A 23,750-nucleotide genomic window follows, 5' to 3' on the forward strand; every position below is an offset into this window, starting at 1 on the left:
CACAGACTGCAAAGTGAAAGTGAAAGTACACCCACTGTACCATATCTGTAAACAGGATATCCTGTTACATCACTTCCTGCCTCAAATGCGGTGCGTTTTTCTTGTTATGGGTCAAAATATTATGACGCGTACAGTCTGTGCGTCTTTTTTTGTGCACATGATTAGAAATAACCCCGCATCCATATTGTTAAATATGCTTCATACGTAACCAATTTCCGAGGCTACAAGGTGGGAATTACCGCTCAGGGCCAATGGATGTTTCATGGCAATGTGCGTCATATTTTGACGTATATGCGTCATTTTTTGACGCATGTGAGTCTTTTCTTTACGCATATGTGTCAAAATTTCTTTCATTAACTGGGTTTGGGTCATTTCTAATTTGTAATAGTACATGACAGTTGTGACAATACAGAGATAGGCTGATTGCACCCACATTGGGCATTACGGTGTATGGGCACATGTGACAGATCATACTACTGTGGACCATGATCCTCTACTTGGTGTACCGGATTTTCACTCTTCACTGACGCAATAGATGGCAAAACGTGTGGGATACAATTATGTATTACCGAGTTTGGGTATGTTTTGAATCAAGAGAGGATAGCAAGGCGACGCAACTCACTACAGTAACTCAATGCCTATTGGTCAATTTGTGTGATTTGGCTACTACTATTGTTGTTGACCCACTGTGTGAGCATCACAGATGGATTTTTGCAAATCTGCTTGTATGCGTGTGGAGTCAATGTGTCCAACCCCCAGATACTAGTCAGTGTGGAAATGAGAGAGGACATGTGTTAGTCATACACATAGCAACAACTGCTGTGTGTACTTCCTAGGTTTTTTGGGACATAAACATCACCAATGACAAAGCATGCACTGGATAGATAGCAGACGGTTGTTCATGGCAATGTTCCAAAACATAGCCATCACATGTCCTGGAATGTTGGATACTACTTCCTAGGCACTTGTTTGTTTACCCACCATGAGTCAGGCATGGGTACCGTGTTTGTTTCCCAAATATAATACACAATTGTTATGTTACGCCACAGTTGGATTCATATAACTGAGCCATGTCTCTCCTGGGGCAGTGGAGGGCCAGCACACCAAGCAGCACGTGTTCACATATTTCCAGTGGTAAAATGCACAGAGGTGTCTGGTTCATGTGTGTGGGCCGATGTTTAGCCTGTATAATTATTGGATCTATGTTGTCACAGTTACGTGCAGGTCTAGTCATGAGTCTGTGGAGCCATTTCCTGTATCTACAAAGTATCCTTCGCAGATCAATAGAAGGAAAGCCTATGAGGATTTGAGAACACACATGGAGATGGTCCAACCGTGTCACTGCAGAAGTGTTATGAGACTGTCAACAGGGCAACCTTGGTGTGCTGACAAAGTTAATGTCTCAGGATTCTTATACCGGCAGGTGTCCTCACAACATTTGTACACAGGTTGGCCTCTAAAATTCCCACTGCATCTGGGAACATCAGTGCCTCTGTGCTGATTAATCTCAGAGCTATTCACCACATAAGCCCCATCAATATGTTGGGAGCAATGTGAATCAGCGTGTTGACTATCAGGGTCCTAACATGTGTAGACATTTCATGCACATTATCTGACGTTGTTTGTTGTGCTGGAGGCACCACACCCAATCCATGCATACAGCCATGGTACACTGTCACTATTTGTCACTCATGCATACATGAAACCCAGACAAGGGATAGGCTATGATTCGGCTATTTGGAGACATGTTCCCCCCCATTGGTACGATAAATAAACTGATTATGCTATACAATGTATTTGAGTATGCATTGTAGACCAACCTGACACAATACCCCAGGATGAATGTGAGGGTTGGGAAAGCAACTATGATACAAATGTAGGCACAAGGAACCTTTAGGGTAACGCAAAGACAGGAGCCAGTCAGGCTAACAGGATGCAGGGTCAATCAGGATCAAAACATTTCACAAGATAAATACACAGTGGTCAGACTGAGACTGGTCAAAGTTGGAACGAGACTGTGGAAACGGAAAACTGTGTTTGTCCTGTGTGTTGGAATGTCACATATTAACCCAAGGGCTGTGTTACACAGCTGATTTATACGGCACTGCATAACAGTGTTATAGATAAAATGGCTGCTTCTATGCTGTTCCAAGCAGCTGCAAGGGCAGTGCATGATCAAATGGCTGGTCTCCATGGAGGTGCTCACAGGTGTGTGCAGCATCAGTCTCCCACAAGTCCTGTAGGTGAGATTCAAGTTCAAAGGGCCAACAGTACCTTTCACATGGGAAGCAATGTACAGGTGATTACAGGTCCTACAGACTACAAGCCAGTGCATTATTTAACCTGACGTCCATGCAGACAGAAGTACAATGACTATGGCATACCATACTAAAGAGGGAAGCACACTGGATTTACATTGTGAGTCTGGGAGTGTGTTGAGGAGGGATTGTCTAGGGACACATATTTCCATTCCAGGGACCTCTGAAGAATGGTGGGCTGAGACAGGGAACATGGGTGTGGCTGGACTTAGGACATGGGCTGCCATGTGCAGGGGATGTCATGTGACAATGCTAGTCATACCTGGGGCACTTGTGCTATGAATTTGCTGCTTCTATGGAAATCTAGTCACACATAGTCCTTGCAAAGATAGGTGACGTAAGACTTACTGCTGTCAAGGGTCTGGTCATACATTCCTGTTACAAATGCAATAGCAATTCCACTGCCTCATGTATGAGGCATTTCTTTCACTTATTGACTGATGGTGTCTTCGTTGTATGCCATATGCTGCGATGAACCATGTTGCCAATATGTATGCGTGAAATAGGTGTGGTCCTCTGCTATTGCCCGTCAAATGTGAAATGTACAGTATATATGTCATTTACAGTGTGAGTGATTGTGGCTGTACATTCATATGCATCAAACTAGTTTTGGAATTTTCTGTGTCCTAATCGGTATTTCAGCAATGCTCCATGAGGCTACACTCTGATTCTGATAGTTAGAGATTATGTTATGCAAAAATGATTATACAGACCATGATATAGTGATTAGTATAGGTGTTTATTAACATATGGTACGACAGTGGTGATGGATGAGTAGAGTTAAAAGAAATTTTGGACAATATGTTGGCTCGGACGCAATCCTGCAGCTGTGTTTGGATGGTCCCCCTCATGTTGATGGACAGCATCCTCCTCTTCCTCCTCTTCAGGCATTTGTGCATCGGGTTCATATAGGGGAATGTTCCTTCTTACACATATGTTGTGCAGGATGGCACAGGTCAAAATTATTTTGCACACCATTTCTGGTGAGTATATGAGGCTGCCTTCGGTGATGTCGAGACACCTGAATCTTGACTTCAGGATGCCAAAGGTCCTCTCGACTATGGTGCGTCTCCTCCTATGTGCCTCATTATAGGCACGCTCTGCTGCAGTGCTTCGGTTTGCAAATGGGGTCATGATCCACGGCTGGATGCCATACCCCCGATCGGCGGAAAGAGAATATGAGTGAGAACATGTTGATGTACCTTGCACCATAAATAACACTTTGCATGGCAGTTGTTATCTTCTGTTGTCTGTGACTCATCTGTGGTTGTGTTATTGTGTGGAATCCTAGGCTTCTAGGATGTACCATCAGCATTGGGCTATTTCCTTATCTGAACGGGTGTTTGGCTGTTGACTGGATGTCAGCAGTATTTTTGTAGAGTTGCAATACAGTGTGTACTCCCTTGCATTGTGACTTGTGAAATAGGTGTCCCTGTGTCTAAACTGGGGGTGACATGATACTTCCACAGCACAATTTGATAGTGGTGGTAACATGGTTGCATCCATATACCCTGGACATCCCATCCAATTTCACATATGCAATAGAATCTCTGCAAAACATCTCCGTATGTTGTGAGCACTGACGTGTTAACAATTGACTATGCACTAATTTCACATGTGTGACAAGTTCACTGCAGACCTATTTCTTTTCCCTTGCCAAGTCGACTCAGGTTGTAACGTGTACATATACTACTGAACATGTTCTAGTTCAGATGGCTAACTTGGTTGTGAGGTTGTCATTTTGAGTTTCAGAGGGTCCGTATGCCAGTACATCTGTTGTGTGTGTGTAAATTTGTCGCAATGCGTATGGGTAGGTATGTGCACTTTCAATATTGTCCCATCAATATGTGTTCTTCGCACAGTCCACTTGCTTCTTGGTAGTGGGCAATGTGAGAGCAGGAGTGATGTGAGATATTGGTACAGCCTCAATGATTGCACGTGACATTCATTGTAGTCATCATCATGCTATGTGTGTCATGGTGTTTGAGCTGCAGCATAACACATTACACACCCCTTACACAGTACGTATTGGTTTGAAGGGTGTTGGATTGAGTGTGATTGATGTGATATTGAAAGATTAATCTTCCAAATTGTACTGCCAGTTGGGGCCATGTCTTTGTCATTGTGTTGTTTTAAATTGTCCCCTTGTGTCTGTGGAGTGGCATCTGTTGTTATTTGGAACTGTCATTTGTCTCTAGATGTGTCTCCCACTGGGTTGGGATATCAGACATGCCTAGCGGTGTCACAACCTCAGTGGGTTCCTGTCCACGTGTCGATGTCGTGGTATATGTGTTGTGTGTCCTTGAGGGTTGCTGTGCAGTGTGTATATCAGTAGGTTTCTGTATTTACCAACAAGTAGGCCATTTCCATATCATCCATCCTGGAAGTGTTGATTGATGGTGCGGTGACGGAAGATGAATGAATCATGTACACTCCCAGGATACTTTGTCACAATGTTGGTGATCAATCCCTGGTGATCGACAATGGCATGCACATTGATGGAGTGTATGTGCTTCCTGTTGCGGTATAGATGTTCGGTTGCAGCAGGTTGCACAATGCGTACATGTGTGCATTCAATGGCCCCAAGGAAGTGTGGGAAGCCATGAATTTGGTAAAACCCTGTTTTGTCTCCTGCTGCTTCTGCTGTGTGTTGGGGAAGCTGATGTGGCAGGGAGATGATGACATCCAGGACCTTGGGTAGGAAGGTGGAGAATGATGGCTGTGAGATCCCTGCATCCAGGTTGCCAGTGGTTTGAAAGGAGCCACTTGCCAACATGTGGAGTACAGCTAGCAGCTTGGTTTCTGGTTGAATGGTGCGGGGTGTCTGCAAACTGGGTGCCAACTGTGGCTCAGTGTTGCACAGCCAGTTAAGCCTGTACCTCTGAATGATGTCTTGTTGCCTGAGTCCCAGAAGGGTTGTCCTGGTGCGGAATATCCTCTCCTGACTTCTGCGTTGCCTTTGGGGTCCCTGCTGGTGTTGTAGAAGCTGCTGTTGTTGGTCCTGTGCTCTGCGTCTGCGTGCATGCTGATAAAAAGCACCTCCATATCTTCCTTTTGGAGCTCTGCTGGTGCTTCTGTGTGTTTTCATTAAGTACAGATGTGTTTGCTCAATTTTAACACCTGCCCTGACCCAGGCGTTATTTTTTTACACAACTCGGGCTGTGCGTCATTTTCCGACTCCACCTCCTGGCCGTGCGCCATTTTTGCACGGTAGCATAAATAAGGCGCACAGGAGTTTAAGTCATTTTTTGGACGGGTACACCTACCTTGCATGTCATTAACGCAAGGCGGTTTCCTGCATCCAGAAAATGACGCACACGGCAGAATTTTGGCGTTCGCGGGCTCGGGCGTCAAAGTTTAAATATGGTGCACGGTTTGAGACGAATGTGCGTCAAATTTTTTGATGCACATTCGGCGCAAACAGAGTATGAATATGCCCCTAAATCTATACATGGAAAACACCAATGTGCAAGTGTGCACATATAGGTAAGCCATGCCAGGCTCAGTATATACATGAAAACACCAATGTGCAAGTGTGCACACATTTGTAAGCCATGGCAGTATTTTTTTTTTATTTTATTGATTTTATACCTAATTCAAAACAGTTTACATTGTATTTTCTTCTTCTCCATCTTTCTGTATATCACATTAGTTTTATTTATTTGTGCGCTTAAACTGGTAGAGATTCGATTTTAATAAACATTATTTATTTGGTATTATCGAAATCCAACTCCCCCTCCCTCTTCCTGCCCTAACCCCTCGGTCCGAATGCTTATTCAATGATAGTACTTCTGCAATAGGAAAGTTGGAGACTTTCAATTACCTTAATTGTGTCTCTGGGGGTAGTTTACATGTGTAGGGGTATGCTGAATTTGTCTGTGTGATAGCTATGTTTTGTTTTTGATTGCTGAATGCTCTGGTGTATTTGTATAGGCAACTTGGGTGTTATTATGGAGTGTTGGGGGGGTGCTGTATGGTTAGTTTGGTTTTTAGTGAATCCATTATTAGTTCCCAGTTAGCTGATACTTCAGGAGGTCTGATCCCGGTTCTGGCTTCTTTTTGTAGCAGAGTGCCTTCAGCAGCAGCCCACCTAAGTAGTTAATTTTTCCAGCTTGTCATTTTAGGGCCCCCCGGGTTTTTCCAGTTGCTGGCTATTTCTCTTTTCGCCAGGGTTAGAGCTAGGTCTAGGAATCTGTCTGAGGCTTTATGTTTAGTAGAATGTGTAAATGTGTGCAAGAGGCAGGTGTCAATTGAACATGACACAGTCCTACCTAGTATCTGGGATAATTTTTGGCAAATCTCAGACCAATAAGATGTCAGTGTCTGGCATTCCCAAAACATGTGGTTGAATTCTGCATCTATTGTCTTACATCTTGGACAGCACTCTGCGGTTTTGTTGAAGTATTTGTTAATACGGGCGGGTGTAAGGTAGGCTTGATGCAAGACATAGAAATTGATCAGTTTAAATCTGGCATTCCGCGATGCTTTAGGTAAGTTCTGTAGTGTACGTTCCCATTCTGTTTCAGAGATATCTCTGTTAAAGGTTTTTTCCCATTGTTGTTTCAGGTATGGAAGGGGGGCTGTATCATCTGTTTTAATCAATGCGTATAAATTAGAAATAACCCTAGTCTTGGGAGTTGGGGATGCCAGATACGTGCACATACCCTGCGCTGATGGTTCAGAATTTTTTGTTCGCCAGTGGTTGCCTATGCTAGCCCTTATAGTCTCGTAAGTTAAAAAGTGTTTCGCCGGTATGTCATATTGTGCTCTAAGGGTCTCAAACGATTTCAACTTATTGTTCTCGAATAATGTGCCTAACGTATTAACCCCGGCCTCCAGCCAGTCTCTAAGTTCAAGTTCAGCCCTTTTCTGAGTTATTGCTTGCAGCGCACTGAGAGGAAGTTCCGCTGAGTAGGGAGTTTTAGTTTTAGTTTTGTGCAAGTATGATTTCCAGCATTTAGCTATTATTTTCACTTCTGGGCTGTCCTGCTTTTATTCTTTTGTGGGGTCCAGCAGTATTTCAAACAGTCTCGTTTTCTGTGGCACGGAGGACTCTGCATTAGGTTGTAACACCAGACTGTTAGAGATCCAAAGCGCCAGCCACTGTAGTTGAGCCGCAATGTAATATGACTCAAAGTCAGGAGTTGCTAGGCCCCCATTTGACAGCTGTCTCTGGAGCTTTATTAAAGTCACCCTTTTCCTGCCGCTACCCCATATAAATGAGCTCGCTACTGAATTCATATCCCTGAAGAAGGACTTAGGAATCCATATCGGAAGGGCCGTGAAATGGTATAACAGTCTAGGTAGTACTATCATTTTAAGGATCGCGATGCAACCCATCACCGAAAGAGGGAGTGTTTGCCAGAATGTCATGCAGGATTTAATGGAGCGGAATACGCCGCCCAGATTTCCATCAAAAATGTCTCTAGTCTAATGGTATATTTTTACTAGATATAGAAGCCCTTCAGGTATCCATCTATGGCTGCCTTAGTATATCAATGGAAAACACCAATGTGCAAGTGTGCACATATAGATAAGTAATGCCATCCCTATGTACCTGCCCTGCCTTCTTTCTACCACCTGTTCCACCCTCCGGGGGGTGCTCTAGTGGTAGCAGAAGGCCTTCTAGGGGCTAGGCGCAACTGCCCCTCCACAGGCCTGCACTACCAAGGCTATTACATGTTAGTCAGGCTACTCTGGTTGGAAGCACACTCAGTGCAATGTTCTACTTGTGGCCAGGGTTGTATCTGTCCTGGGTATGTGGTGTACATTTTTACAGGGCACCCCTGGGTGCAACACCTCAACCAATCATGTAAGCGCTTCCTGGCATAAGTAGTAAAGGCATGCGCACTTTCCCCATGCAGTACAGTGGGAAAGTGACCACAGTCGTAAGGCCATGCACAGAGAGTCAGAAAAACTGGGAGAAAAGAAAAGCAAAAATGTTTCAGGGAAATCCCCTAAGAAGGCCTATGTCAGGGGACACACATCCAGTCATACCTGTCCGACTTTTTTTCTGAAATATTTTTAAAGTTTTTAAAGACAGGTTACAAACGCAAGAGATATCAGCCATCAGTAATAAGAAGGTAAGGATTTACAAATAGTGACCGTGGGTCATAATATTTTTAATTAGTAGACTGATATAAACAGGTTTCACTTGATAGTCTTATAATTATTTCAATGTTCTTCAGGAAGGCGCGGAATGCCGTGTACTCAAGTAGTACAGATAAAGAAGAACTAGAATAGCAACTGGGTTTGGGGGCAGTAGTGTGAGGCAAGTGATCTCAGCTGTGAGTGATGATGGTAATGCGACAGCTAGGGCAGGTATATTGTTGGAGAGGTAAATTTGGATGAAATCTACCTCTAAGCGGGTATAGGGTTATCACAGGGCTAGAGTCTTGGTGGCAGAGCTGAGCAGTGAATCGTGGAGATGCTCTTAGTGCACGACGTCAGGGAGGGGCAGCCCACCTCCTATTGAAAGTGTGTCAAAAATGTGGACCATTGAGAAGATACTGGGCACTTCTGCAGGCAGCACACTCCGTTTTTACATCGCCCGTGCCAGGTGGTGATCAGATGGATGGTAGGGGACCTCCAGTGTAGTGTTAGGGTTCATTTAACAAGAAGGAATGCCAGAGACCCAAATTGGGTTCTCAGTTTTAGGTCTTTAGTGAGTCGAAAGACTCCAGAGGAGCTTACCTCCCATGTGTTGAGGTCTGTGAGCTCTGTAACGGTTCATAGTGTACCGTGGACTGAGTGCCAGTAACTTGAGAGAGAGGAGGGCAGGACCAGAGCACATGCTCAAGGTCGGCATCAGAGGTCAGACAGTGGGGGCAGTTCGACTGAGTGTCCAGGAGATATGATGTAAGCGTGCTGGAGTGAGGTATGCTATGTGGAGGGTTATAAGTTGTATGTTTTTGAAGCGGGATTTGCGAGACATGATTTTTGGGAACAGGAGTGCTTTGTCCCTCTCTCTGTTGTATTGTGTCCACCCGAATGCGGTCTCCCATTTCTGGTGTAATGGTGTAAGGGGGACTTGCATAAGATCTCATATGGCCTTGTAAAGCCAGGTGATAAGGTGATGCCCCGTGCCTATGAGCAGGATGGAGTAGAGTATTAGGTGTTTAGGGGTGGTCTCCCTCTGTAGCATTTCAGAGTGTCTGGCCCATGTGCGTGAGTTGCCCATGGGGCAGGGACTGCCCAAGGGGGAGTGTCTGCTGTTGTCTACCAATTACTGAAAAGATAATAGTTGACCGTCTGAGATTAAGTCACCCACAGTGAGTACAGAATGGTCAGTCCATGCCTGTAAGTCTCTGGATGTGTAGAAGCCTCGATAAGGTGTCAGCCTGATTAGGGGAAGCAGCAAGGAACAGAGAGGAGTATCACAGGATAAGTGGGTAATTTGAGCCATGCATGCCTTGACTTGCAAGGGCCATGGTCATGAGGGTTCAGCTCCGGGACGAGAAGGCCTCACAGCGTCAGGATTGGGATAGGCCCATGCACATGGGTTGCCTTCCTGAGGTAGCATCCTACAGTCCAGTAGGAAGGCCATTGGAGCTGCACCACCAAGAAATATGCCTCAAAGGATGGAAGTCCTAGGCCCTCCAGTCCTTTGGCAGTTGTAGTTTGCTAAGGGTGACTCAGAGATGGCCGATGGCCTAAATGAGTTCCATTAAGAGGGTGTGCAGTTCAGTGAAGTAGGATTTTGGTGGAATGATAAGGAGGTTCAAAAAATAACAAAGGATTCAAGGTAGCATCACCAAATTTGCTAAAGCTATTTTGACAGTCAGAGCCAATGGGAAATTCCACCAGAACCACACCTGATCCTAAAAAAATCCAAGGGGGTATGGCACAGGTAAATCCCTAGATATCAGATCGCTTGTGAGCATCAACTAAGATGAAGGCTGCCCAGATCTACCTTGTGTGGTTGCAGGCCTGGGCATACAGCTGATTTAGACCAGTTAAAGATTAACCCAGCAGGAGAGGCCATGTCCATTAAGGTGTCTCTGAATGGGGTAAGGTCTGTGGCTATGTCCTGAAGGTACAACAGTAGGTCAGCCATGTAGCCCCTCCCCCTGTAGGGCTCTCTCCTCTGCCCGTGCCCCCATGTAACATCACTTGCCCAGGCCTCTAAACTAGGCCTCATTGGTGATTTTCAAGCCATGGCTATTCGGCACCTAGCCAGTGACAACCGTAGGTCCACAAATCTATTTCCACCTTCTTGGGGGCCGGCCTGTGGAAGAGGCCCAATAGACAAACTGCAGGTATGTTGTCAAGTGTCCTGTGTAGGGTCTGGTTAAATTTCAAGATGACCTCATTCCAATATCTAGTGAGCCCAGGGCATCCCCAGGTTATATGGCCAAAGTCAGAGTCTAATATCGCACAGCAAGGACAACAGCTAGGGTCCCTGTCAAAGATGGGCCGAAATCCTGTGGCGCGGGTGAGGTAAGTTCTGTGGGTGTAATTGTAAAGTATGTATTTAAGTCATGAGTTGCAGGAGTCCTTCTGAGGGTAGAGAAGCACCCTTCCACAGTCAGCGTCTGACAGGTCCCAACCCAAGTAAGCCATCCAATGGCAACGGAGGGCGTCTAACAGTTTCTTAAACATATGCATTCAGTGCCTTATAGAGCAACATAACCAAGTGAGGGAACCCATTCCTAGCGTCAGTAGAATCTGAAGAACAGCATGTGTGGGTGGTTCCATTCCTGCAGTCCCCAACATTTCTCTTAAAGCACAGATTCATAAGTAAGAAACTGCCCCAGTGGTAGGCCAGTCTGTTCTCTGAGGTCCCTAATTTGAAAGAAGTTGCTCAAGGTCACAAAGCCCACCTCCGTCCATGAGGTCAACTGTGCAGTCGTGAAGAAGCTCAGGGGGTCGCAATCGACCAACGTAGTTTGGGGGTGTAGGAGTTTATTGTGTCTGTGCACCTCAGCCCGCGGCGCCAACAATCTTGGGCAGTGGACAGTAAAACAACCGGGCGGGGAATCTGCAGCACAGGTTTTATTAAGTTCACTAGCAATCGTCCCTGGTTGGGCTCCGTGGGCAACTGACAACCAATTCTTGTCTAGGCCAGAGAAATGCATGGACTGTCTTTTCAGCTCCAAAGCAGCCCATTAGACTCGGACATCATTAAGGAACATAATTCCAGTATTTCCTGCAAAACCGTCTATCCCTGAGTGCTCAGGAAACACTGATAAGAGACCTTGTGGCATGAAACCAAACTATCGATCTCTTGGGGATCTGTCACTTCACCTTACTGATTCAACTTGTAGCTCAGCAATACGTGGCAAAACTGTTCAGGAAACAAAGTTGCCCACACCCACAGCTATCTGACCTTAGCTATTACATACACTTCAATCAACAGCCTCTGCACTAAATTACAAGTCAGATAAATTGGAACTCCAAGTTGACCTTTTGATTTTGTTGGCAGTCTTTACTGTAAGGATTGACAACAAACTTGACAACCTAAATAAATTGATTTTCGAGCACAATCTACTGCAACTTTCACAGAGTCAGTGTGCTGGTACTCCCCCATTACAGACAGTTTGGCATCACTCCTGAACTTTCTCATCACCATTTTGTTGGAAATCAAGGAGTTGACTGATGGTCCTAGACAACATCATCAAATAACTTGTGCTAGTCTTCCGAAAAATCACGCAGCCTGTAACATTCAATCTGAAAAGATGTACATCATGTCCATCAGTTCAAGCTCCAAACCAGAAGCCCACCGGCTGATGACGTGTCCATCTGGGATAAATAATGCTGCCAACACTCTGGCATGCGTAGGTCTGTCTACAAGTATTCATCCACAATCAATAAACTCAAGCCTGGACACCTAGACTGCCCCTGGAAAAATTTGGTCAGATAGACCCCATCAGTAATAACCTTTTACTAAGAGGGAGAGGAAAAGACTCAGCAAAAAAGTAAGCAAGACAAGCAGCACCTCTACTGTTACTCTCAACTTGTTTCCATTATTTGTAAAGCCAAGGAAAGGATCCACCCAGGCCATTGACATGGAAAATTACCCACATGTGTCACTGCATGTACCATCTTCTCTACCTACTGAGGGTCAAGTATCAACTGTCTCCCATGCGGTTCTAGCAGGTCTCCCTGACAATGGACCCGAGCAGTCATCCGGTCAATTCGGCGCAGTCTCTGATGCAGTAAGGTTTTTGCCTCCCTGTATGGGCCCATGCGAGAATAGGCAGTTGAGAAACAAAGGTTCTCCTGCTGATCAAACGAGGTGTTTGGTCTCCCCCAACCGTGATTTAGTTCAGGTAGAGAATGATTCACTATGCGTGGTCATAACTAGGTCTTTGCAACTACCAAGTCTTCTCCTGGTCGCAGTTCACAACAGAGAAATTGTTTTTACAGATGCACCAGTGGCTCTCCTGTGTCCACCCAGATAATCAACATTCCTCCAGGATACCCTGCTGTCATCAACAAGCAATCATTGAGCCTTGTAACACCAAGCTGTTGTCTATCTCAGAATATCTTTTTCAAGTCTCTCATGCAATCTTAAATAGAGGGAACATCCTAAGATTACTGCAGGTTGTCCTGGAGCTCGGCGGCCTAAACTCACATAACATTGCATCAATTGAGCGTCTCCCCTCGAGGGATACCCAAACACCAGAAACCTCACTGGTGACCTTAGTTTCATCAGCTTCTGTGCAGCTAATACTTTCAAAATCTGACGTATGCCATCAATGGGGCATTAAGATCAACTCTGTAAAAGCAATTGGCTACCCTACAGTATTGGCAAACCCCCAGCCCTATGAGATCTGCTGGAAAGAGCCTTACTCTTTTCTAAAAAAAATGACAGAGGGCACACCAATACAACAAGAACTGGACCCAGAGCAGCAGGAACTGACCCTTTAGGAAATTGCTGAAACTGGTTGCATATTGTCATGTTACGTAGAAATTCGAACTGAAACAACCAGACAATGCCCCAGCGCTCCTAGTCACATATCTTATCCATCTGTTCATGGAATATCAATGGTCTCCTGCAGAAATTGCAGTCTTTGGACCTGATAGATTTTCTAAAAAATCACGATATAATCCTACTGCAGGAAACATGGGCTGAGTAGAATACATTGAGCATTGTAATCTGGCTCAGAGAGTGAGCAAGTTCAGTAGATCATGAAGAAGCAATTTTGGTTAAAATAAAAAGGAATGTCAAGTCATCAACAAATCAATAGAACTGGATGCAAGGAACTAAAATAAGCAATTTCAGGTCACAGCATTCTCTCTTATTGATCAATGTTTATGTGAGTCCTAATGCTAAGGGGAAGAGGTCAAAATTAAATCAGTTGATTTTGACCCTGTTTGATATAATAAGGGAGTGCTCTAAAGTTGACTATATGATTACTGGGGACTTTAACACCAATTTATTCCAAGATCATCATGAAGACCTAGATGAGTTCCCCTTGACTACTACCGCTAACATCTCAGATCAAACCAGACCAAGGGGCTACCAACGCTGCCCATTGAGAGAGCTTTTTATCTTGCAACTCAACAATCTGGGCTTCAAATTTCTGAATGGCTGACTGCCTCAAGATATTCCACCAAACTACACAAGAACTGATCGAAAAACCTATAGCTACCTGGATTACACAATAGGCAATACAGAAATGCTTCCATCAGTACAAAGTTTCAGCATTGCTTCCCACATCAAAAGTGATCATCGCTCTCAAATTATTGCAATAAACTCACACATGCCACTCCACGCTTAGGCTACTGTAACCTGCAAATGAATATATATTGACTATAGTGAATCTATTAGTGATGATGTCAAGCTTGAATGCATTAAATCGTTTGAGAAAACAGTCTGAAGTACAGAATCACCAATCACTGGATTGACAGGTCTTACTGCTGAGCTCTTATAAAAATTCTCATGCCTAGTTCGCTGGTATAATCATCTTAAACCAGCTACTGTACCGTCAATGATCCAATGGCTAAAGAAAGCCTGCAACTTGGCAATGAGGAGAGTTTGAAAGAACCCTAGGTCAGAAGACTTAATTGATGCTTTCAAGCTAGCCCAGAAACAAATCCGGCAATCCATCCACACAGGGAAACTAAGTTGCTTTAACTATTTCTGGGCAATCCTTTACAAAGAGTAAGAAACCCAATTCTAGGAACTTCTGAGCCCTGGTTAACAAGCAAAGGATCCAGCAGGTTTGGCTGTCTGAACATCTCAGAACCAGAATGGGTATCTTTTCACTCCAGTCGTTTGAAAGCATGCAGGGATGTTCACATGATGTGTGTTATTATCTCGAAACATCCATTATCTCTGGGGACCTTGAGGACCGATAACATTCCCTTGCTAAAGTCACGGACATGGTCTCCCTAAAAAGGCAGCTGGGTCTTGTGATTTCGAATGCCAGATCAGATGACACCCCTGTGCCAAACGCCCTCCCTCAAGCTCTATTCAAACAGGATATTCCTTTCAGGGCAGAAAGCCTCTCCCCACTTGTTAACTACTGTTTGAATAGTTTGACAATCCCCGATGTGTGGAGTGCAGACATAATTCATTCCTTTCATAAATGGGGTTCAAGTTCATACCAAACCAATTATAGATTACTAGTGCTTCATGACAATGAAGCTGAATTTCATACCAGCCTGCTCCTGGAAGACCTATAGCTTTGGGTGAAGTCAAATTATTTTATCTTAAAGAATTAAACAGGGTTCATAGAGAAATCTGGCATGCTCTCCAACCTGTTGTCAATCTCAATCTTGTTGGACAAAGCAATCTCCTCAAACACACTGCTACACTGTTGCTTCATTGATTTTAAAGCAGCATTTGATCAGGTACCAAGGGGGCGCTTTGGTCAAAAGTAAAGGCCTGGGGAATCCCATGAAAGCTCTTGGAACCAATTATCCAGTTGCATTCCAACAACTGGATTTGTATTAAATTAGTCAACAGTACATGTGTAGCAAGAAAAATTCCCCCAAAGCAAAGAGTAAAGCAGGGGTGTGTGTTGGACCCCCTGCTTTTCAACTTGTTTATTGCTGATCTATCTGAATCCCTTGACTCTGTCAAAAGCCATCCTCCAAAGCTAGGTGGTGAAAGGATCAGCAACATATTACCTGCTGATGACCTGCTTCTGCTTAGTTTTACACACACTGGGTTACTACGTTTGCTGAACCAATTACAAACCTACACAACCACCAACACCATGGAGGTATACCTGGAGAAAACTAAGGTGGCTACACAAGGAAGAAGAAAACACAGTGGAGGAGGCTGGTTTTACAGCAACAAAAGAGTCATGGTAGATGAGACGTATAAATACATTGGTGTATTAATAGATGCCAGAGGCTCATTTGTACCACACCAGAAAGGACTGCAAGCCAAGGCCTTGTCAATGCAGTTGGCACTGTTAAAACCTTCTAAATTCCTTTCAGGTCAAACCTTAACTCTATTAGTGGAAGTTAGGAGGGCCAAAATTTCACCAATATTGGGCACGATCCGCAAAGGTAAGCTTAGACTTTTTGTCTTATTTTAGACCAAAAATCAAAGTTTATAACTTTTCGGAATTCACAGAGGTAAGTTATGAGTATTATCTTTACGTCCGCACTTGGGGTGGATTCTCTGCACTCAGGACAGAGTGTCTGCACCCCGGGAAGAATTATTGTGATTACACACATCTGCACACTATCAATACCACCTGCAACCCTGTACCAAAAACCAGACCAAGGCTCTGGTCTTTCCACACCAATACTGCGCCTGCCTGCTCTGTGCCTGAAAAAACTGAATTCATGCTACCCCTCATTAGGAAGAAAAATTATACAGAGGAGGGGATCCCCATGATAATTACATTCATAGTGCAGCATTACAAAAGACTGCATGGTCTGCCCCTCTTACAGCAGCAGTTCCTCACAGAAGGCACCCCAATGGATGCAGTTGGCTACGGCTATCATTGCACTGGGGGAAGGCTAAGTGCAGTCACAGATATCAAGAAGAAGTGGCAGGATGAGAAGAGGAAGGTGAAGGAGAAATACAGCAGGATGGAGGTGGTCAGAGCTCTTCCAGGGGGACAAACTAGACCCCTCCTCCAACTCACCCCACTTGAGAGGGACATCCTTTCCACCATGGACCCCGACATGCTTGCTTCCTGTGAGTGATGACCTCAATGTGGTACCAGTTAATATGTGATGATCCTAACAATGACACTAAATGATCAATGTCTGTGATACACTACAAATGTGCCCATGGATGTTGTCCCAAGAATGTGTAATTTGCATGGTGAGTTAGACCCTCATGTGTCTCATTTAGTCCATTGCACTTCAAGTCCCAGAATCTTTTGTGATGGAAATGGCAGTTCCAATTCCTCACTCCAAAACAGTGGCCCATCACTTCACACTGGTAAATGGCAATAGATAATGTCCCTCATTCACTTACCATTACTGTTGCCATGTGAATGCAATTGTGTGCATATGTGACAAGTTGCACATATTCAACAACCTTGGTTAAGCGGAGTGACCTTTCCCTTTTATTGCCACATACAGCCAGAGTACAGTCACACATTGGAGCACAGGTCCCTGCAACATCGTGGAACACCTAAACAAATACCATCAGCTCAAACTGGTATCTAAATGTTGCCAGGAGAGGGTCCTAGACTGTGATCAGTCAACTTGTAGATATATTACATAGAATCCATAAACAGTCCCAAATCTGTGAAATGAACTAGGAAATGTTGTGCATCAGATGCGTCTACTAGAATGTAAACTGAAAACACACGTCATTGGAGGCCCTGTGACGTTGTCCAGAAATACACAGTCCGCAGTGATCTCTGCTATATGTATGAGTGTGACATCTGGTCAGGTACCACACACTGGGCAGATGTGGGGCCCTGGTAAGTATACCTAAAACTGATTTACCAAATGCTTATGCTCCTAAACTGTGGATTAAATGTCAGCAGTATTTGGCGTGTGTCTAATATCACTGTTACTCACATATGGATCATATCAGTAAACTACTTCATAACATGTTGGTTAATGAAAGGTTGATTCAAAATGTATGCGTAGTAAGTGCTCAAATTGATCCTCCTATATGTGGATTTGACACAGTGCAGCACATCAAGGTGGTCATTACAACCCTGGCGGTCGGAGTTAAAGCGGCGGTAAAACCGCCAACAGGCCGGTGGAAAATAAATTGGAATTATGACCGTGGCGGAAACCGCCAACAAAGACAGCCACTTTAACACTCCGACCTCCACGGCCGTACAGACAAACAGCGCGGCGGTCACCGCCAACAGACAGGCGGAGGACAATGTACCGCCCACAGTATCACAACCTACCAATCTGCCACCTTTTCCGGGGCGGATTCACAGCAGATAAAAACACGGCGGAAACAGTCATTTCAAAGGGAAAACGCTCACCTCTACTAACCCCACGAGGAATCCGGACGCCATGGAGCCGGAACTCCATATTCTCCCTGCGATAGTCTTCCTGCTCCTATACGAGGATCAACAACGCCATCGGTGAAGACCACGGTGAGTACTGCACCTACGACATAAGGGAGGGGGAGGGAAAAACACAGGGACACACACAACCAACATCACAACCCCCACCCCGACCCTCACCCACTACAACACACACAGCAATGCATAACCAAACATTACAGTAACAACCCCCAACACCCCCGGAAGAATGCAAAGACAAAAGGAAATGAGTTGAACCATTGTAATATATCAAAATACAGTAACCAAATATATACATATATATATACACATTAAACAAAATATACACCATGATTAGTAGTGCAGGTAATGCACCATTCATTGTTCGTGGACCACTGGGCCCAAAATGCATGGGCGAGGCCCACACTAGATACCTGATCAAAACGGAGAGAACACTGCAGGGGCATCAGATAGAAATACAACAGGCTCCTCAGGGGGAAGGGAAGGGGGGGCACCTCAGCCGGATGAGTGCACCACGCTAGATCCACGAGGGGGCTCCATGCCCATTGATGTATCCTGGAGATTGCAAAGCCACAGTCTCTCAAGTCTCTACAGTGGGTGGCTTACCCACTGTACCATCCTGGGGAGTGCAAAGCCACAGTCTCTCAAGTCTCTACAGTGGGTGGCTTGCCCACTGTACCATCCTGGGGAGTGCAAAGCCACAGTCTCTCAAGTCTCTACGGTGGGTGGGTTGCCCACTGTACCATCCTGGGGAGTGCAAAGCCACAGTCTCTCAAGTCTCTACAGTGGGTGGGTTGCCCACTGTACCATCCTGGGGAGTGCAAAGCCACAGTCTCTCAAGTCTCTACAGTGGGTGGCTTGCCCACTGCCATATCCTGGGGAGTGCAAAGCCACAGTCTCTCAAGTGGATTACAGGCTCCACTGGTTCTGGAGGGGGACTGGTGCCCAGAGTGCTTCATCCTGTGCAGGACAGACGGAGTGGATGCATGTCTCCACTGGTTCTGGAGGGGGACTGGTGCCCAGAGTGCTTCATCCTGTGCAGGACAGACAGAGTGGATGCATGTCTCCACTGGCTCTGGAGGGGGACTGGTGCCCAGAGTGCAGCTTCAACCCCGTGACGGTCCCTGTTGCGTCACTGCCCCTGCCGCGAATGGGCTAGCGGTGCATTCCATGGCGGTCTTTGCCCTGTTCAGCAGTGCTTGAGTTGGCAGTTTCTGACCTGTTCATCGGTGCTTGCCCTGTTCAGCGGTGCCTTCCATGGCGGTCTTTGCCCTGTTCAGCAGTGCTTGAGTTGGCAGTTTCTGACCTGTTCAGCGGTGCTTGCCCTGTTCAGCGGTTCCTTCCATGGCGGTCTTTGCCCTGTTCAGCAGTGCTTGAATTGGCAGTTTCTGACCTGTTCAGCGGTGCCTTCCATGGCGGTCTTTGCCCTGTTCAGCAGTTCTTGAGTTGGCAGTTTCTGACCTGTTCAGCGGTGCATTCCATGGCGGTCTTTGCCTTGTTCAGCGGTGCTTGAGTTGGCTGTTTCTGACCTGTTCAGCGGTGCTTGCCCTGTTTAGCGGTGCTTTCCATGGCGGTCTTTGCCTTGTTCAGCGGTGCTTTAGTTGGCAGTTTCTGACCTGTTCAGCGGTGCTTGCCCTGTTCAGCAGTGCATTCCATGGCGGTCTTTACCCTGTTCAGCAGTGTTTGAGTTGGCAGTTTCTGACCTGTTCAGCGGTGCTTTCCATGGCGGTCTTTGCCTTGTTCAGCGGTCCCTGGCCTGTTCAGCGGTGCTTGCCAAGGCGGTCCTTCATTGCCCAGCAGGCCTGTGGCTGGCGGTCCTTCATGGGTCAGCTGGGCCGTGGCTTGCAGGGCCCTCCTGGCCAGTGACGATTGGGCTGGCCTCCTGGGCAGTGACTCTGGTGGTGGCCTCCTGGCCAGTGACGATTGGGCTGGCCTCCTGGGCAGTGATTCTGGCGGTGGCCTCCTGGCCAGTGACGATTGGGCTGGTCTCCTGGGCAGTGACTCTGGCGGTGGCCTCCTGGCCAGTGACTCTGGGGATGGCCTCCTGGGCAGTGACTCCGGCGGTGGCCTCCTTGCCAGTGACGATTGGGCTGGCCTCCTGGGCCGTGACTCCGGCGGTGGCCTCCTGGCCAGTGACGATTGGGCTGCCGGTGGCCTCCTTGGCAGCGGGGATGATGGCGGTCTTCTCCGCCGTGCTGCCCCTCCCAGACTTTGGAGATTTCTTCTGCCCCTTTCCCACCTTGGGAGGAGTCACAGCTGAGTCGACACTACCCCCGGGACCCTTGTGAGTGGCTTTGCTGGCTGGAGTCTTCCCCCTCTCCCGCCGGGCACTGTCCAATTTCTGGTGCTTCACAGGGGGGGGGGAACTGGCTGTGCTGTGGCTCTGTGCCACACTGGCTGGCCTGGTGGCCGGTGCACTCCACATACCTGTAACAGGCACCACTGGTCCCGGCGATATTTTGACTGAGGTGCTAGTACGGGACCTATGAGTTGGAGGGGGCGGTGGGAAAGAGGTCAAGGTTGGCAAGGAAAAGTTTCTTAGGAACACTGGGACGGGTAGCTGGAGGGGGTTTGGGAGTGGAGGAAGACGTAGTAGTTGTAGGAGATGTACGTTTGGTGATTTTGTGTGAAAGTGCATGCGCTGGAGGCTGTCGTGAGGTGGATGGCTGTTGGGTGGGTGTGTGCCTGCGTTTGTGTATCTTCGGAGGGGGCGTCACACACACACTGGGAGAGGACACAGGGGACGTGTAAATGGGAGTGGGGGTGGTGATTGCACGTGAGCGGGGTGTGGTGGTGGGTGTGCTGGTGCGAGAAGTAGTGGCTGTAGTGCATGCAGGTGAGAGTGTAGACGAAACTGGGATGGAGGAGGGAGACGAGGAGGAGGGGGACACAGTGGAGGCAGTGGATTTTGGTGTGTCTATATGTGTGTGATGCTTGCGTGAGTGCCTGTGGGATGTGTGGTGCTTATGTTTGCCTGAGCTTCCCTTGTGTGGTGAGGTGTATGCAGGCTGGTCTGATGGTGTGCTTGGGATAGGCTGGGGTACAGGGTATTGGGTCTGGGTGGAGGAAGTTGGAGGGGGGAGGCCAGACACAGGGACAATGGCTGCCATCAGTGCTGAGGCCAGAGTTTGCAGGGTTCGATGAAGGGCAGCCTGACCAGAATGAATGCCCTCCAGTAATGCATTTGTGTGTTGCAATTCCCTTTCTACACCCTGGATGGCATTCAAAATGGTAGACTGCCCAACAGTGAGGGACCTGAGAAGGTCAATGGCCTCCTCACTGAGGGCAGCAGAGGTGACAGGGGCTGAGGTGCCTGGGGCGAAGGTGATGCCCAGCCTCCCGGGTGAGCGGGCACGGGGCGAAGGCTGAGGTGCTGCTGGGAGGGCGTGCTGGTAGGGGGGGTGGCGGCTGTACCTGTAGAAGTGGGGAGCAAAGATTTTGCCGCCACTGGTGTATTCCGTGTCCATGGTGTGGCCCTCCATGGCCATGTGGGATGCAGCTCCCTCGTGCTCCGGTGCCACTGTACCTCCGCCTGATGATGCTGATGCACACAAGAACAGGAAGACCACAAAAAGGGGGGGGGAGACAGAAGAAAGACAGGTTGAGTGCATGGCTTATCCCTACCGTTGGCGGACAAGACAGACACAGCAGCCCCCTGCACTACGTCGCGCTGTTGGGCTCTACAGATGCAATTCCTGGGATTTGTCCTACATGGCTATGGTCGACATCTGCACACATACAAGACACAGGGGCATGTATACCTGTACTTGGCACTCTACAGAGGTGGGGTGGGGTGCCACATGGCCTGCATTACGGAGGGGCCTAGCCTACGGAACTCGCCCTGGTCTAGGGAAACCCAAAGCCCTCCTCCCCCACCCAGACACCTTCACTGCGCGCAAAGTCTGCTGAATGATGTTGTACTCACCCCCTTGTGTCTGCTGTGATGCCCTCAAGCGCCCGTCCAACTCAGGGTAGGCCACCGCCAGGATCCGGAACATAAGGGGGGTCATGGTTCAACGGGCACCCCTCCCACGTTGGGAGGCCATCCCCAGCTGAGCCTCCGCCGTCTTCTTGCTCCAGCGGCGAATGTCCTCCCATCTTTTCCGGCAGTGGGTGCTCCGTCTGTGGTGGACCCCCAGGGTCCGGCCGTCCTTGGCGATGGCACGCCAAATATCCTTCTTCTGGTAGGCGCAGACCTACATGACATGTACAGGGGAAGAAGAGAAGTCATTACCAACTGCACCGTCAAAGTGAGTGGCCCACATCCCTACCCTTGCTATGTGGCACATGCATTCCCAGCCCTTCATGCACGCAGAACTGTGCCGCCTTCATTCTTACAACCAGCTCTCTCCACACAGGCACAGCCCATACAACGTGCTCCCTGTGTTCTTACCTGTTGGTCTGGAGGACCGTAGAGTAGCGTGTACTGGGGGAGGGCCCCGTCCACGAGCTTCTCCAACTCCTCTGCAGTGAAGGCAGGGGCCCTTTCCCCAGACGCACGAGCCATTGTCTCTTCCAGACCGAGGTCACAGCAGCACTTGCAGTGTAGGTCCGCTCCTGTCGAAGATCAGGTATCGAGTGATTCAACATATAGAAAATGGCAGTCACGTCTGCGGCGGTCACGTCCGCGGCGGTCACGTCCGTGGCGGTGCGTACCATCACCATACATCGTCATTGGCTCCTGGGACCCATAGGCTCCAATGTTAACCAATGCAGCATTGCGCCGCGGTCTTCGACCGCCTACCGCAACGGTGTACAACGCCAGCGCAGTTACCTCACATCCCATTGTCCCACTTTAGAGGTCAGGCAGCCGCCATTTCAGGGGCCCACATGGCCTCATTACCAACTGCGTCACACAGACCTAGGCCTTGTCGCGCAACACAAATACAGGCCAGATTTTGTGTATGAATGGTGTTCTGTGTAGACTGTGGGTACGTACCTCTGAGGTGTTTGACTCTGTGGTCGTTGTTGTCATTCCTAGGCACCGTCCTCTGGGACATGTGAGGAGATGGCAGAATCCTCCGGTGTACCAACCACTGGTGGACCTGTTGACAATGGAGGAAAGACATTTGATCATCAACTACAGGTTTGACCGTGCCACAATCCAGGAACTGTGTGCCCAGTTGGAGCCAGACCTGATGTCAGCAATCCCCATCCCACAGGGATCCCCCCGCAAGTGCAGGTGCTATCAGTGCTCCATTTCCTTGCAAGTGTGTGGCTATTAGGGGACTCTGGTTACCCCAACCTGTAATGGCTACTGACCCCAGTGAGGAATCCCAGGACCAGGGCAGAGGAGCGCTACAATGAGGCTCATGGGCGGACTAGGAGGGTGATCGAACGCACCTTCGTCCTCCTGAAGGCCAGGTTTAGGTGCCTCCATATGACAGGTGGTTCCCTATTCTACTCACCAAGGAAGGTGTGCCAGATCATCGTGGCCTGCTGTATGCTTCACAACTTGGCTTTCCGACGACAGGTGGCTTTTCTGCAGGAGGATGGTCCAGATGATGGTGTTGTAGCAGCCGTGGAGCCTGTGGACAGTGATGAGGAGGAAGCAGAGGAAGAAGACATTGACAACAGGGACTCAGTTATCCAGCAATATTTCCATTGACACACAGGTGAGAACACATTCCTGCCTACTACAAGTACTTTCACACTTCTACCTCTATCCTGTCTGTCGATTTCACCCAGTATATGGTAACTGAGTTGTACATTTCCCTTACGGTTTCACAGGTGTGGTTTACAACGTGTGTCATCTGCTTAGATTCCTCATGGACTTGAGATGTGTGACATAGGTATGTTGACATTACATTTGAAAACGCATTTTGTCACTGTCATTGCTAATACACATTTTCGAAATCACAGACTGAATCCAGATTGTTTTGTGGTTCAAGGGTGTTTATTGAAGTGCTCAATATTGGAGGGGGGTTGTAAAATGGTGAGGTGTGATGGTGGAGGAATGTCCATGGCAGAGTCCAGTCTATTAGTCTCACAGGTGCATTGCCCAGATGGGCATAGGAAG

The sequence above is a fragment of the Pleurodeles waltl genome, chromosome 3_1 (genome assembly GCF_031143425.1).
Source record: "Pleurodeles waltl isolate 20211129_DDA chromosome 3_1, aPleWal1.hap1.20221129, whole genome shotgun sequence".
NCBI lineage: Eukaryota > Metazoa > Chordata > Amphibia > Caudata > Salamandridae > Pleurodeles > Pleurodeles waltl.